This window comes from Gorilla gorilla, chromosome 19, assembly GCF_029281585.2.
Source record: "Gorilla gorilla gorilla isolate KB3781 chromosome 19, NHGRI_mGorGor1-v2.1_pri, whole genome shotgun sequence".
Taxonomy (NCBI): Eukaryota; Metazoa; Chordata; class Mammalia; order Primates; family Hominidae; genus Gorilla; species Gorilla gorilla.
In genome coordinates, this window is record NC_073243.2 from 86,888,426 (window position 1) to 86,904,210 (window position 15,785).

Sequence of the window (15,785 nt, forward strand, 5' to 3'; positions counted from 1 at the left end):
ATTTATAGGATTTGGAATTGGGCTGTGTGGTTACAGGGAAGGTTTAAGGAAACCAAGCATATTCTAGATTGAGAAGAAAACCTAGGTAATACCATTCAGGACATAGGAGTGGGCAAAGACTTCATGACTAAAACACCAAAAGCAATTGCATCAAAAGTTAAAATGGACAAATGCGATCTAATTAAACTAAAGAGCTTCTGCACAGCAAAAGAAACTATCATCAGAGTGAACAGACAACCTACAGAATGGGAGAAAATTTTTGCAATCTATCCATCTGACAAAGGGCTAATAACCAGAATCTACAAGGAACTTAAAAAAACTTACGAGAAAAAAAAACAAACAATCCCATCAAAAAGTGGGTGAAAGATATGAACAGACACTTTTCAAAATAAGACATTATGAAGCCCACAAACATGTGAAAACAAGCTCATCATCACTGGTCATTAGAGAAATGAAAATCAAAACCACAGTGAGATACCATCTCACACCAGTTAGAATGGTGATCATTAAAAAGTCAGGAAACAACAGATGCTGGAGAGGATGTGGATAAACAGGAACACTTTTACACTGTTGGTGGGAGTGTAAATTAGTTCAACTATTGTGGAAGACAGTGTGGTGATTCCTCAAAGATCTAGAAACAGAAATACCATTTGACCCAGCAATCGCATTACTGGGTATATACGCAAAGGATTATAAATTATTCTACTATAAAGACACATGCACACGTATGTTTATTGCAGCACTATTCACAATAGCAAAGACTTGGAACCAACCCAAATGCCCACCAATGGGTGTTTATAGACTGGATAAAGAAACTTTGGCATATATACACCATGAAATACTATATAGCCATAAAAAAGGATGAATTCATGTCCTTTGCAGGGACATGGATGAAGCTGGAAACCATCATTCTCAGCAAACTTACACAGAAACAGAAAACCAAATACCACATGTTCTCACTCATAAGTGGGAGTTGAACAATGAGAACATATGGACACAGGGAGAGGACCATCACACACTGGGGCCTATCAGGGGGTGTGGGGCAAGGGGAGGGATACCATTAGGAGAAATACCTAATGTAGATGACGGTTTGATGGGTGCAGCAAACCACCGTAGCACATGTATACTACCTATGTAACAAACCTGCACATTCTGTACATGTATCCCAGAACTTCAAGTATAATAATAATAAAAGAAAATAATCAAGACCCAACCCAAAAGCACACTTACCATCTCTACAAATATTTGCATTTTTATCTTTTATCTAAGTGGAAAGTTTAGGTAAGGATGAACCATTTATTCAATTGAATTGATTTAATTTCTGGAAGATGTTTGTATGTTAAACAGTGAATTTATAACTATGATTTTATAGTGTTCTTGACAACCATTTGGTATGAATCATCAACATAAAACATGAAACAGGATTATCCAAAAAAATTCTTCTAAGGTTTGTAGTAGGCATAAATATTTCCCTAATGGAGTCACTGGGTTCAGAGTGTTAACAGTGATGGATAGTGATATGTGAGAGAAAGTGACAGAGGGCGTTCACAAATCTCCAGAGGTCTTAATTTATCTTGTGAAATATATTATGGATGTCAATGATTGATAAAGGTATTTCTCAATTTTTTTTAATATAAAAGTTTACCTGTTGACAGTCATTATTCCAGACCATGCCTAAAACCGGAGTATGCTTCTTTTAACCTGAGAAATACACAGACATTAAACATAGTTATATTAAGATATTTTAATTATGTATAATTAAAATGATTTCACTTCTCTTTGGGATATCTATTTTCTCTAATCTTTGTCTTAGTTAACAAAAGAGCTCTCACAATCAATATGAAATAATTAAATTCTGAATAATGTTAAAGAAAGCAAATAGTATTCCTATTATATGAATTTTGTATCTGGGGCAGATGCTATTTACTTGGTTCATAATATGTATGTATGTACACACATCCATATAATGGATATATATAGATGTGTGTATACACACATCCATATAATGGATATATAGATGTGTGTGTATACACACATCCATATAATGGATATATATAGGTGTGTGTATACACACATCCATATAATGGATATATATAGGTGTGTGTATACACACACACACAAACACACACACACACACACACATACATGTAGAAAAGAAGTAAATGTTTGCTTTTCCTGTGGCCATAGAATCTTAGCGGTTTTATTTATCTTTATACACAAACAAACTTATTAATCTGAATTTGAAGCTTGAACCTGAGAAAGGCAAAATTTAAAAACTAATTTTAAGAAAGGATACGATATGAACATAAATAATAAATATTGATATATAAGAAATTGTCACAGGCAATATTTTGAAACCCAGGAAGCATATCAATAATTATAAAAAATTAATATTTATTTTCTACATATAAAGAACTTTAAATTATTTAATTAAATTACAGCCTAAAGTCTCAAATGAAGTAATCTTAAATTTTCATTATTTTATAAAATATTACTTCTAATTTTACATTTATAAATTTTTAACACTACTCTCAAGATCCTCCATATAAATCTTGTGTATAAGTATTTAAACATAAGATATATGTTGTATTTGTTTTATAAATTATTATAATGAAAAATAATGTAATATGAAACACTGTAATGTAAATAATTATAAGTATAAAAGTAGATAGTAATGTGAAAGATTATACCTTAATTGAAAAAAATAATCAGTATATCAAATAAATAAAATAATACAAATATATAATATTGAATATGACATCTTAATGAACTTCAACTTCTCTCGAAAGATATGAAAGCTTATTATGAACATAATTTTATATTCATTTTAATTATTGTACTTTACATAGTCTCAATAATTTATGTTCATTAACACCTTTATATAAAGTAACCATAATTGATTTTCTCCAGATGAACAGAAAACAAGAAGACAGGAAATTTAAAACTATGTAGTTATTTTTCTCCTGCGTGTGTAGGAGCACACACATCATATTATGTCTGCAAATTTCAAGGTGGCAAAAACAAATATATATTAAACATCATCCAAAGGACTGTGAGCATTTTCTTAATTTTTAGCCACTCTTTACAGATAAGAAACAAGGTAATGAAAACTATTTTAGAACACAGAGATAATTTAGTGGTCAGCAAGTCAAAGAGAGAGGCTTCCCCAGAATCCAACCATGCTGGCACCCTGATCTTGGATGTCCGGCTTCCAGAACTGTAAGAAAACAAATGTTTGTTGCAGTTTGTGGTACTCGATTATAGCAGCTTCAGCTGACTAATACAATTGGAATGGGTTATAAACCGGTTTTTATGATTGCTCAATACTGTAGACAAATATTACTGTCTTTTCTAAAAAGTAGGAATTCCTTTTTCTTTCTTAGTTATTTATGTAGGGGAAGCCATCATCAGTTGTCCAGATATTCAACTCTGTGTTGATTCTCCATGAAGACAATATTCATTTGTAGAGATCCTATATTTAGTTTGAAAGTTGATAAACATGATTTCATTCTGTTTTTATTTTTGAATTGTTTATTGATTTTTTTGCTGTCCAGAGACTTTTAAAATTCTGGGTAATGGATGCATTTGACAACAACAACTAAGCTAAAAGCATTCAGAGAAAGAACAGAACATACTCTGCATTTTTCAGACTTCACCAAGAAAGTCTTAATGATTCCATGAGTCTACCTTACATGGATATGTTACCTTGCTTTGAAACTTGTGTTAGTGTAAAATTTGAGTTGCCTTTCCTTTGGAAAGCCAAAAAGATCAAGAAAAAAAGTCAGAATATTTTATTATCTTATTATCTAAAATTAATTTTATTTGATGTTTGGCATCCTGAGAGTATCAGATATAAGAATAATGAGAAAAAGTAAGATAAAAAAGATAAAGAAAAAGATGGAAAGAAAGCTATGAAAATAAGTGGTACCAGGTTTCTAGGAGAATTTTGTGTCTAGGGAAGATGCTATTTACTTGTTTCATTTGGCGATTTATTTTGAGGGGCTTAGTTCTGCCTTCAAGTTCACATTAAACAAGAATTAATGAGGTTAAAGCATTTAAAATCATAGTCATCAAACTTAAAAGAGGCCAATACATAAACCAAAATGCCAGTTTAGCGATTTAAAATGACTGATGTATGTCAACTGCCAGACTTTGCCAATTATTGGTTTAAAGCTCTCTCTGCATGTCAGAAGCTAAAACTACAAATTAGATTAGTAAGTAGGTCTAGAGCGAGATCTTTTAGGACATTTTTCCATCAAACTATTGACAGAGAATGAATAATATCATCTACTTGAATTGCATTTTTCTCTAGACAGGCAGATTGTATTCTTAAAATTAGAACATTCCATATTGCCAGAAACAGACTCACATATTCTAAAAAATTGATGCTGTTTTTTCCTAGAATCCATGAACTAACTCTACAAATCTTTGATTAAAACATAAAGTCATGTTTATATCCATCTTATGATTAATTACAAATTAATTTAAAAACTCAACAATAAATTATCAAGCACCACAATTACTTTTGCACCTACCTAATAATTCCCGCCTCAGTTGATTGACAGGCAAGTTTGCAATATGATATTTAATCTACTATATAGAAATAGAAAAGAAGCAAATGAGAGACATAATGAAGGAACAGTTCATTAAGCCGAGGAAAGTCTTCAGCCCTTAACTGCAGGTACTCTCATGTTATTGAAAATAGCCATTCATATATTAATTTTAGATTCAGATGAATGCCTATGGTACTATCCAAGAGATGTCTAGGATTATTTCTGAAAATCAAGGAAAACACATCTACTAGATTGCAGTAATTCATGAAAACAATAGAAACAGAATGGTAAACAGGTAGATTTGAGTATGAAAAATATTTGCCTCTGATTTCATGAAATATTGAACAACATGGACCAGATAATTAGGGAATGAATTGAAATTGAAAGCCCCTCAGCGTGAACTTACTGCAAAAATAAAAATGCAAAAAAAAACTTTTAAAAGATGTAAAGACAAATGATTCACAAATGAATGAAAAATGGTTTTGTGACTTGAAAATTGAAGAAATGCACATTAAATAAGGACTGTGGTATCATTTAAAATTGAATATTAAAAATAGTATTGCCAACTTTATCATTATTTTGTTCCTTCTGATCTATATTTCACACCTCATTCTTCTTTGTCCACAAACACTAATCTGTAAGGCTTCTATCAGAGGATACCTTTGCTCTCTGGCTTCTAGCTCATTGGCAAGCATGGGGAATTGACTGAGGTTTAAAGCAAGAGAGAAGAGGGAGGTTTCAGTTTTTATTCCCCCCAGCTCCTGTGTTGCAGAAGGGAGACTTTCTCTTGGCCAGCTTAATTCAGAGTGCAAATTAACAATAGTCGGACATTTGGATTTCTCTGTAGGCTAGAGTAAATCACCCGACAGATTGGAATACTGCTACAAAATCAAAGCAATGATGACTATGTTCAGAAACCAGGAAATTGGAGTGTCATTTATTACTGTCTTGTTAAATTCTGGTCAATGTAAAACTGCAGTAATCCAGTAAATACTAGAGGAATGATTACCAAGAACTCAGCGCAGAACCACAGCATTGAGGTTCACCCAGCTAGGTAAAGGACCCCCAACCAGACACACCACGAACCCAATGTATAGGAAAGGCTAGCTACAGAAGTAGCCTTGTTTTATTTTATTTGCTCATGTTTTCTTTGTTGTACACAATTTTGTACGAAAAAATAGTGAATTACCTCTTAGGTTACTTATTAATTATGATCCAAATGTCACCATCACTGGACAATGGAGAGATTGAGGAGATTTTATGTATCTCTTATCCGACAAAATGAATAAAAATGTATGTGGAGGGGCAAAAGGACTGTATTGCTGAGTATCTCTTTAGATCCACTTGTTAACCTCCTTTCCTGTGTCCTTCCAATCTGAGCTATATGAACAAAATAAAAAATTGGCTCTTTCTGCTTTCTGGCTTCCTATTAAACAGTTAGTCAACATAGTCTTCTCTGTCACAGATTGCAATAATCTCCCTCGTTTGCCTTTCCAGACCTCAGGTGGTAGTAGAGCACAAGTATTACTCTCCCTGGTATTCTGTCTCTAGTAGTTTCCTCACATGTGCCCCAAACCATTGTAAACAGTCTTTTAATAAACTCAGAGCAAAGAATTCTTATGTAACCTTTCTGTATTCCTTTTATTCTACTTGAGTTCTGATTGATGAGCTGTAGCACACAATATTTGGAGGAGTGTTGATTTGGTAATATTACAACTTATTGCATTAGTTATAAATTATTACACAGATTTCAGAGGGCAGTTTGATCATTTGTATTCAATTAAAAGTATTAGTAAGGCTAGGCTAAACTGTGATAATAAAGCATTAATTCTTTCACTCTATTAACGTGGATTCTTTCTCAGTTTATTTGTGTCTTCTTCAATTTCTTTAACCAATGTTTTATAGTTTCCTTTGTACAGATCTTTCACTTCCATGGTTAAACGTATGCTTAAGTATTTTATTCCTTCTGGTGCTATTGTAAATGGGATTATTTTCTTAATTTTTTGTCTAGATAGTATATTATTAATGTATAGAATTATGACTGATTTTTCTATGTTGATATTTTTATTCACAACTTTATATCCTGTGTTAGTTTTAACACTACTTTTTTGGAAACTTTGGAGACTGACATATAAGATCACGTCATCTGCAAACACAAATGTTACTGTTTCCTTTCTGATTTGGATTGAGTTGAATGCTTCTTATTTCTTTTTTTAAAGGCATAATGTCATGCTTTTATTGGAAGTATTTCTTTCCTATGTAGAGTTAAATATCTCTTGTTCCTTCCAACTTTCATGTTAGATTCATGAGACACATGCACAGATTTGTTACATGAGTAAATTTTGTTTTACTGGGGTTCGGTATACAAAATTTCACCACCCAAGTAATGAGCATTGTACCCGATAGGTAGGTTTTCCATCTTCATGCTTCTCCAAGCCTCCATCCTCAAGTAGGCCCAGTGTTATTCACTCCTTTGTGTCCATCTGTACTCAAAGCTTAGCCCCAACAAATAAGTGAGAATACATGGTATTTGGTTTTCTGTTCCTGTGTTAATTTACTTATGATAATGGCCTCTAGCAGCATCCATGTTGGTGTAAAGGACATGATTTTGTTCTTTGTCATGGCTACATAGTATTCCATGGTGTAGATATATACAATTTGTTTATCAAGTCCACTGTTGATAGGCATATAGATTGTTCTATGTCTTTGCTATTGTGAATGGTGCTGTGATGAACATACACATGCGTGTGTCTTTATGGTAGTAAAATTTGTATTCCTTTTGGTATATATACCCTAATGGGATTGCTGAGTCGAAAAAAATACTTGTATTTTGTTTTTAAGTTGTTTTAAGGTGATTGTTTAAGTTCTGTTTCAAGTTGTTTGAGAGGTCTCCAAACTGCTTTCCAAAATGGCTAAAGTAATTTACATTCTCGCCAACAGTGTACAAACATTTCCTTTTCTCTGCAACCTAGCTAGCATCTGTTATTTTTTGACCTTTTAATAATAGCCATTCTGACTAGTATGAGATAGTGTCTCATGGCTTTGATTTGCATTCCTCTAATGATTAATGATGTTGAGTATTTTTTCATATGCTTGTTGACCACTTGTATCTCTTCTTTTAAGAAGTGTCTGTTCATGTATTTTGCCCATTTTTTAATGGGGTTGTTTGTTTTTTGCTTGTTGATTTGTTTAAATTCCTTATAGATTCTAGATATTAGAACTTTGTCAGATGAATAGTTTGCAAAAATGTTCTCCCATTCTATAGGTTCTCAGTTAACTCTGTTTATAGTTTCTGTTGCTGTATAGAAGCTCTTTAGTTTAATTAGATCTCATTTGTCAATTTTTGTTTTTGTGGCAACTGCTTTTGGAGTCTTCACTGTTAAATCTTTGCTACGGCCTATGTCCAGAGTGGTATTTTCTAGGTTTCCTTCTAAGGTTTTTATAGATTTAGGTCTTCCATATAAGTCTTTAAGCCATCCTGGGTTTTTTTTATTATATGTCGTGAAAGTAAGGGGTCCAGTTTCAATCTTCTGCAAGAGGTTAGCCACTTATACTAGCACTATTTATTGAATAGGATCTGCTTACTCCCTTGCTGGTGATTGTTAACTTTGTCAAAAATCAAGTGGTTTTAGGTGTGTGGCTTTATTTGTGGGTTCTCTATTCTATTCCATTGCTCTATCTGTCTGTTTTTGTGCCAGTAACATGCTGTTTTCACTACACTAGCCTTCTATTATTGTTTGAAGTCAGGTAACGTGATGCCCGCAGCTTTCTTTCTTTCTTTCTTTCTTTTTTTTTTTTTTTCCTTAGGATTGCTTTGGCTATTTGGCCCTGTTTTTGTTCCATGTGGATTTTAGAATAGTTTTTACTAATTCTGTAAAAAAAATGCTGTTGGTAATTTGATAGGAATAGCATTTAATCTATGAATTGCTTTGGGCATTATGACCATTTTAACTATTAGGTTGATGCAAAAGTAATTGTGTCTTTTTTTCATTAAAAGTAATGGCAAAAACTACAGTTACTTTTTCACCAACCTAATATTTTGATTCTCCTATCAATGAGCATAGAATTTTTTCCTTTTGCTTGTGTTGTCTTCACTTTCTTTTAGCAGTGTTTTGTAGTTCTCACTGTAGAGATCTTTCACCTCTCTGGTTAGCTATATTCCTAGGTATTTTATTCGTTTTGTGGCTATTATTAACGAGGTTTTCATCTTGATTTGGCTCTCAGTTTGGATGTTATTGGTATATCAAAATGCTATTGATTTCTGTACATTTATTTTATATCCTGAAAATTTGCTGAAGTTTTTTTTATCATATATAGGAGCCTTTGGGCAGATACTATGGGGTATTCTGGGAATAGAATCATTTTGTCTGCAAAGAGAGATAGCTTGACTTCCTCTCTTTCTATTTGAATGCATTTTATTTCTTTCTATTGACTAATTGCTCTGGCTACGACTTCTAGTAATATATTCAATAGAAGTGATGAGAGTGGGCATCCTTGTTTTGATCTGGTTCCAAGCAGAATGCTTTCAGCTTTTCCCTGTTTAGTATGATGTTGGCTGCAGGTTTGTCACAGATGCCTCTTATTTTTTTGAGGTACAGTCTTCAGTGTCTAGTTTGTTGGGGGTTTTTAACATGAACTGAGGTTGGATTTTGTCAAAAACCTTTCTGCACTTATTGAGATGATCATGTGGTTTTTGTTTTTAGTTCTGTTTATGTGATGAAAGACATTTATTGATTTGCATATTGTTAAACCCCCCTGTATCCCAGAATAAAAGTCCACTTGATCATGGTGAATTAGCTTTTTGATGTGCTGCTGGATTTGCTTTGGTTGCATATTCTTGAGGATTTTTGTACCTATGTTCAGCAAGGATATTGGTTTGAAGTTTCCTTTTTTCACTGGGGCTCTGTCAGGATTTGGTATCGGAAAGATGCTGGTCTAATATAATGAGTTAGGGAGAGGGAGACATGCTTCCTTCTTGAGTTTTTGGAATAATTTGAGCAGGATTGGTACCACATCTTCTTTATATGTTTGGTAGAATTCATTTGTGAATTGGCCTGCTCCAGAATTTTTTCTGGATGGTAAGTTTTTAATTACTGAGTCAATTTCAGAACTTGTTTTGGTCTGTTTGGTGTTTCAGTTTCTTCCTTGTTCAATCTTGGAAGGTTGTATGTTTCCCGGAATTCATCCATTTTTTTTTCTAGGTTTTCGAGTTTGTATCAGAGGTGTTCATAATAGTATCTGAGAGATTTTTGTATGTCTGTGGGATCAGTGGTATTGTTGCCTTTGTCATTTCTGGATTGAGTTTATTTGGATCCTCCCTTTTTCTTCTTTATCAGTGTAGCTATATGGTCTATGTGTCTTATTTATTCTTTCAAATAACCAAAATTTGTTTTCTTTGTCTTTTTAATGATTTTTGTACCTCAATTTTGTTCAGTTCAGCCTCATCTTGGTTATTTCTTATCTTCTGTAGCTTTAAGATTGGTTTGCTCTTGTTTTTCTAGTTCCTCTTGGTGTGATGTTAGGTTATTAATGTAAGATCTTTCTAACTTTATGATGTGGCCATTTAGTGCTATAAACTTTCCTTTTAACACTGATTTAGCTGAGTCCCAGATATTCTAGTATGTTGTATCTTTGTTTTCAGTAGTTTCAAAAAACATCTTGATTTCTGCCTTCATTTTATTGTTTCCTACAAGTCATTCAGCAGCAGATTGTTTAATTTCCATGGGATTGTATACTTTTGAGAGCTCATCTTAGCATTAACTTCTATTTATATTGTACTGTGGTCTGAAAGTGTGCTTGGTTTGATTTCATTTTTTAAAATTTTGTTGAGAATAGCTTTATGGCCACGTGTTCGATTTTAGCATATGTGCCATGCGTAGCTGAGAAGGAGGAAAAAAAAGGATTTTATTTCTTCTTCATTTATGAAGCTTAATTTGGCTAGTTATAAAATTCTTTGTTGGAATTCCTGTTCTTCAAGGATGCTGAATATAGGTCGTCAGTCTCTTCCGGCTTGTAGGGTTTCTACTGAAAGGCCTGCTCTTCACCTGATGGGGTTTGCTTTGTAGGTGACCTGTCTCTTCTCTCTAGCTGTCTTTAATATTTTTTGTGTGTGTTTATCTTAGTGAATTTGATGACTATGTGTCTTTCAGATGGTCATCTTGCATACAGAGTATGTGCCATGTACACTCTGTTGTTGGGTGGAATGTTCTGTAGATGTCTGTTGGATTCATTTGGTCAATGTGAATTTTATCTTCTTAATATCATTGTTAGTTTTCTGCCTTGATGTTCTGTCTAATACTATCAGTGGGGTGTTGAAGTCTTCCATTAAGTCTCTTCGTAGATCTTTAACAACTTCTCTTATAAATCTAGGTTCTCCATTGTTGGTTGCGTATATATTTAAGATAGTTAAGTCTTTTTGTTGAATTGAACTTTTCACCATTATGTAATACCATTTTTCGTCCTTTCCAATCATTGTTCCTTTGAGTCTGTTTTGTTTGAAATAAGAATAGCAACACTTGCTGTTCTTTGTTTTCTATTTGCTTGTTAGATCTTTCTCCATCCCATTACTTTGAGCCCATCGGTGTCACTGCATGTGAGACCTGTCTGTTATAGAGCGAATAGAGTTTTCTCTTTATGCAACTTGCCATTCTGTGTCTTTTAAGGTGGTGTTTAGTCCATTAATATTTAAGGTTAATATTTCTATGTATGGATTTGATCCTGTCATTGTGTTGTTAGGTTTTTTATGTACACTTGATTGTATAGTTGCTTTATAGTGACAATGATCTATGCACTTAAGTGTGTCTTCACGGTGGCTGATAATACTCTTTCTTTCTCATGTTTAGCACTCACTTAAGGATTTCTTATAAGGCAGGCCTTATGGTAACAATTTCCCTTGGCATTTGCTTGTCAAAGAAAGGATTTTATTTCTCCTTCACTTATGAAGCTTAGTTTGACTGGACATAACATTCTTGGTTGGAATTTCTGTTCTTTAAGGATGCTGAATATAGGCCCTCAGTCTCTTCTGGCTTGTAGACTTTCTGCTGAAAGACCTGCTGTTAGCCTGATGGGGTTTGATTTGTAGGTGTCCTGCCTCTTCTCTCTAGCTGTCTTCAATATTTTTTCTTTTGTGTTGACCTTAGTGAATTCGATGGCTTTGTGTCTTTGGGATGGCATCATGCATAGTATCTCAGTATTTTTTTCCTGAAATTCCTGAATTTAAATATGGACCCCTCTAGTCAGTTTGGGGAAATATTTGTGGACAATATTCTCAAATGTGCTTTCCAAGTTGCTTGAACTCTCTCTCTCTCTTTCAGGGACACCAGTGAGTCATATGTTTGGTCTCTGTACATAATTTCATATTTGTCAGAGGTTTTGTTTACTTTTTAATTCTTTAAAAATTTTTTTTTCTGCCTGAGTTGAGTCAATAAAGTGGTCTTTGAACTTGAGATTATTTTCTTAGTTTTGCCTATTTTACTGTTAATACAATTGTATTATGAAATTATTTTAGTGAACTTTTCAGCTCTATCATCTTAAAGTGGCTATTTTGTCTTTCAGTTATTTTTTATTTTTTTTAATTTTTTTTTTTAAGACTGGGTTTTACTCTTGTCACCTAGGCTGGAGTGCAATGGCATGATCTTGACTTACTGCGACCTCCGCCTCCAAGCAATTCTCCTGCCTCAGCCTCCCAACTAGCTGAGATTACAGGCACCGGCCACCATACCCAGGTAATTTTTGTATTTTTAGTAGAGACAAGGTTTCGTCTTGTTGGTCAGGCTGGTCTTGAACTCCTGACCTCAGGCAATCCACCTACCTTGGGCTCCCAAAGTGCTGGGATTACAGACCTGAGCCACTGTGCCCAGCCTGTCTTTCAGTTCTTGAATCATTTTACTGAATTCCTTAAATTTTTCCACTTTCTCTTGAAACTTGATAATGTTTATTGCCATCCAGCTTCAAAATTTTGTTTGTCATTTCAGCCATTTCAACCTAGTTAAGAACCATTGCTGGAGAGATAGTGTGGTCTTTTGGAGGTAAGAAGACACTCTGGGCTTGGCATGGTGGTTCACGCCTGTAATCCTAGCACTTGGCGATGCCAAGGTGGGAGGATCTTTTGAGCTCAAAAGTTCAAAACCAGCCTTGGCAACATGACGAAACCTTATCTGTACCAAACACACAAAAATTAGCTGGATGTGGCAGTGTGTGCCCATAGTCTTAGCTACTCTGGAGGCTAAGGTGGGAGGATCACCTGAGCCCAGGAGGTCATTGCTATGGTGAGCTGAGATTGTGCACTCCAGCCTGGGCAAAAGAGCGAGTCCCTGTCAAAAATAAACAAACAAAAACACACTCTGTCTTTTAGAGTTACCAGAGTTCTTGTGCTGGTTCTTTCTCATCTGTCTGGACTGTTGTTCCTTTAATTTTTGAAGTTGCTGTCCTTTGAAAGGTGCTTTTGGCTTTTATTTTCTTTGATGCCTTAGAGGATTTCTGTGGCATAAGTTGGGTTTGGTTGAATGGCTTTGCTTCTGGGCAAAGGGGGCCAAGAAAAAACTCAGGGGTTGAGCAGGGCCTGGGATTACACCCATGGCTTTGTTCTCTCTCCCTTCAATATTAAGCATCTGATGCACTGGAATGGAGTAGGTGTTCCTGTCCCTGACAACAACAATCTGATGGTGAGTTCTTGCAAAAGCACTTCACTGGGGCAGTGACAACTGGGCCTACATTCACATATGTGTGTGCTGGTGGATGTAGGGTATGAATGACTTTTATTTCATTATCTTGTCTAATCATTGTGGCTAGGACTTACAGTACTTTGTTGAACAGAATTAGTGAGAGTGGGCACCCTTGTTTTGTTTCTGAAGTTAGATAAAAAATTTTTGGATTTTCACCATTGTGTATCATGTTAGCCATGGACTTGTCATATATAGCCCAAATTATCTTAAGGTAAGTTTCTTCTGTATCTAATTTATTGAGAGTTTTGATCATGAAAAGATGTTTAAATTATTACATGCTCTTTCTGCATCTACTGAGAAGATCTAATGATTTTTATCTTTTATTATGTTAATGCGGTATATCCCATTTTTTGTTTTGCCTATGTTGAACCATCCTGGCATACCAGGATTAAATTCCACCTGATCATGTTACGTATAATCATTTTAATGTGTTACTAAATTTGTTTTGCTAGCATTTGGTTGAGAATTTTGGCATTTTGCGTATCAGGTATATTGGAATAAAATTTTCTTTCATTTCAATTTCCTTCTCTGGTTTTGATATCATGGTAACACTGGCCTTGTACAAATAAATTTGGGATGTTTCTTCCTCTTTATATTTTTTGCAGAGTTTAAAAAGGATTTATGTTAATTCTTCAAATGTTTTGTAGAACTTAGCCTTGAAGTTATCTAGTTTGAGCTTTTCTTTTTGTTCAGAGATTTTTGATTACTTATATAATCTTCTTACTCATTACTAATCTGTTTAGATTTTCTAATTTTTCATGATTCAATCTTGGTAGGCTGTATGTTCTTAGAAATTAATCAATATATCTAAATTATTCAATTTATTGGCATATAATTTTTCCGAGCAGTCTCTTGTGACATTTTGTGTTTCTTTGGTGCTAAAATGTCCATACTACTTAAAGTAAGCTACCTAATCCGTGCAATCCTATAAAAATTCAAATTGCATTTTTCAGAGAAATAGAAACATTTATATGGAAGGAACCACCAAAAATGCAGAATAGCCAAACCAATTTTGAGCAAGAAGAGCAAAGCTGGAGGCATCATACTTACTGAATTCAAATTATATTACAAAGCTATACTAATCAAAAACTATATAGTACTGAATAAAACAGGAAATTAGACCAATAGAATAGAACAGAGAGTCCAGAGATAAATACATGTATATACAGCCAACTAATTAAGACAAGAATGACAAAAATATATAATGGGTAATGGATAGTCTCTTTAATAAATGGTGTTGAGAAAACTGAATATCTGCATACAAACAAATAAAATAACACTTATGTTATACACAAAAATCAACTAAAATCGGTTAAAGACTTATATATAAGACTTGAAGCAATAAAACTCTTCAAAGAAAACAGGCAAGAAGCACCTTGACATTGGTCTTGGCAATGATTTTTTTTATATATATCGCAAAAAGAACAGGCAACAAAAGCAAAAGTAAACAAGTGAGATTAAATCAAAGTAAAAACTTTCTACACAGAAAGTTTTTAACAAAATGAAATGGCAACCTAGTAAACAATGGAAAATATTTTCAAATCATATATGTGGTGAGGGTTAGTATCCAAAATATACAATGAAATTATACAACTAAATAGCAAAAATCCACCGATAAACCTGTTAGTAAATGGGCAAAGTATCCGAAAAGACATTTTTCCAAAGAAGACTTACAAATGGCCAACAGGTATATGTGCTCAACATCACTAATCATCAGGAAAATGCAAATCAAAACCACAATCAGCTATCACCTCACACCTGTTAGAATGCCTATTATTAAAAAAAAAAAGACAAGAAGTATTGGCAAAGATATGGAGAAAAGGGATTCTTGTACAATATTGGAAAATTGATATAGACATTACAGAAAAGTATAAGGAGATTCCTTAAAACTTAAAAAATAGTATTACCATATAATTCAGAAATTCCATTTCTGGGCATAGAAATCAGGATCTTGAAGAGATGTCTGCCCTTAGATGTTCATTGCAGCATTATTCATAATAGCAAAGGTAGGGAAACAAAATAAAAGTCCATAGATGGATGAATGGATAAGGAAATTGTGATAAATACATACAACAGCATATTACTCAGCCTTAAAAACAGAAAACTTTGCCTTTTCAGATAATACGGATTATCTTAAACAAAATAAGCCAGACATACAAAAATACATTCCACATTAACTCACTTAGGTATGGAATCTTGAGGAATCAAACTCAGAAGCAAATTGTAGTATGCTGGTCTTAAGGGGCTGAGGTAGAGAAAATGGGGAGGTAGTGGTTAAAGAGTGTGAAGCTTCAGTTATGCAAGATGAATAAATTCTGGGAATCTATAGAACATAGTGCCTATCACTAACAATACTGTGTTGTTTATTTCAAATTTGCTAAGATAGTAGATCCTATATTAAGTGATCTGTTAAAAAATAAGAAAAAAAAAGAAACAAAGTGAAACAAAAGAAAACAATAGTAATAAAGAGGATGAGAGAAATTTTTCAGGGAGATAGATATGTTTATGA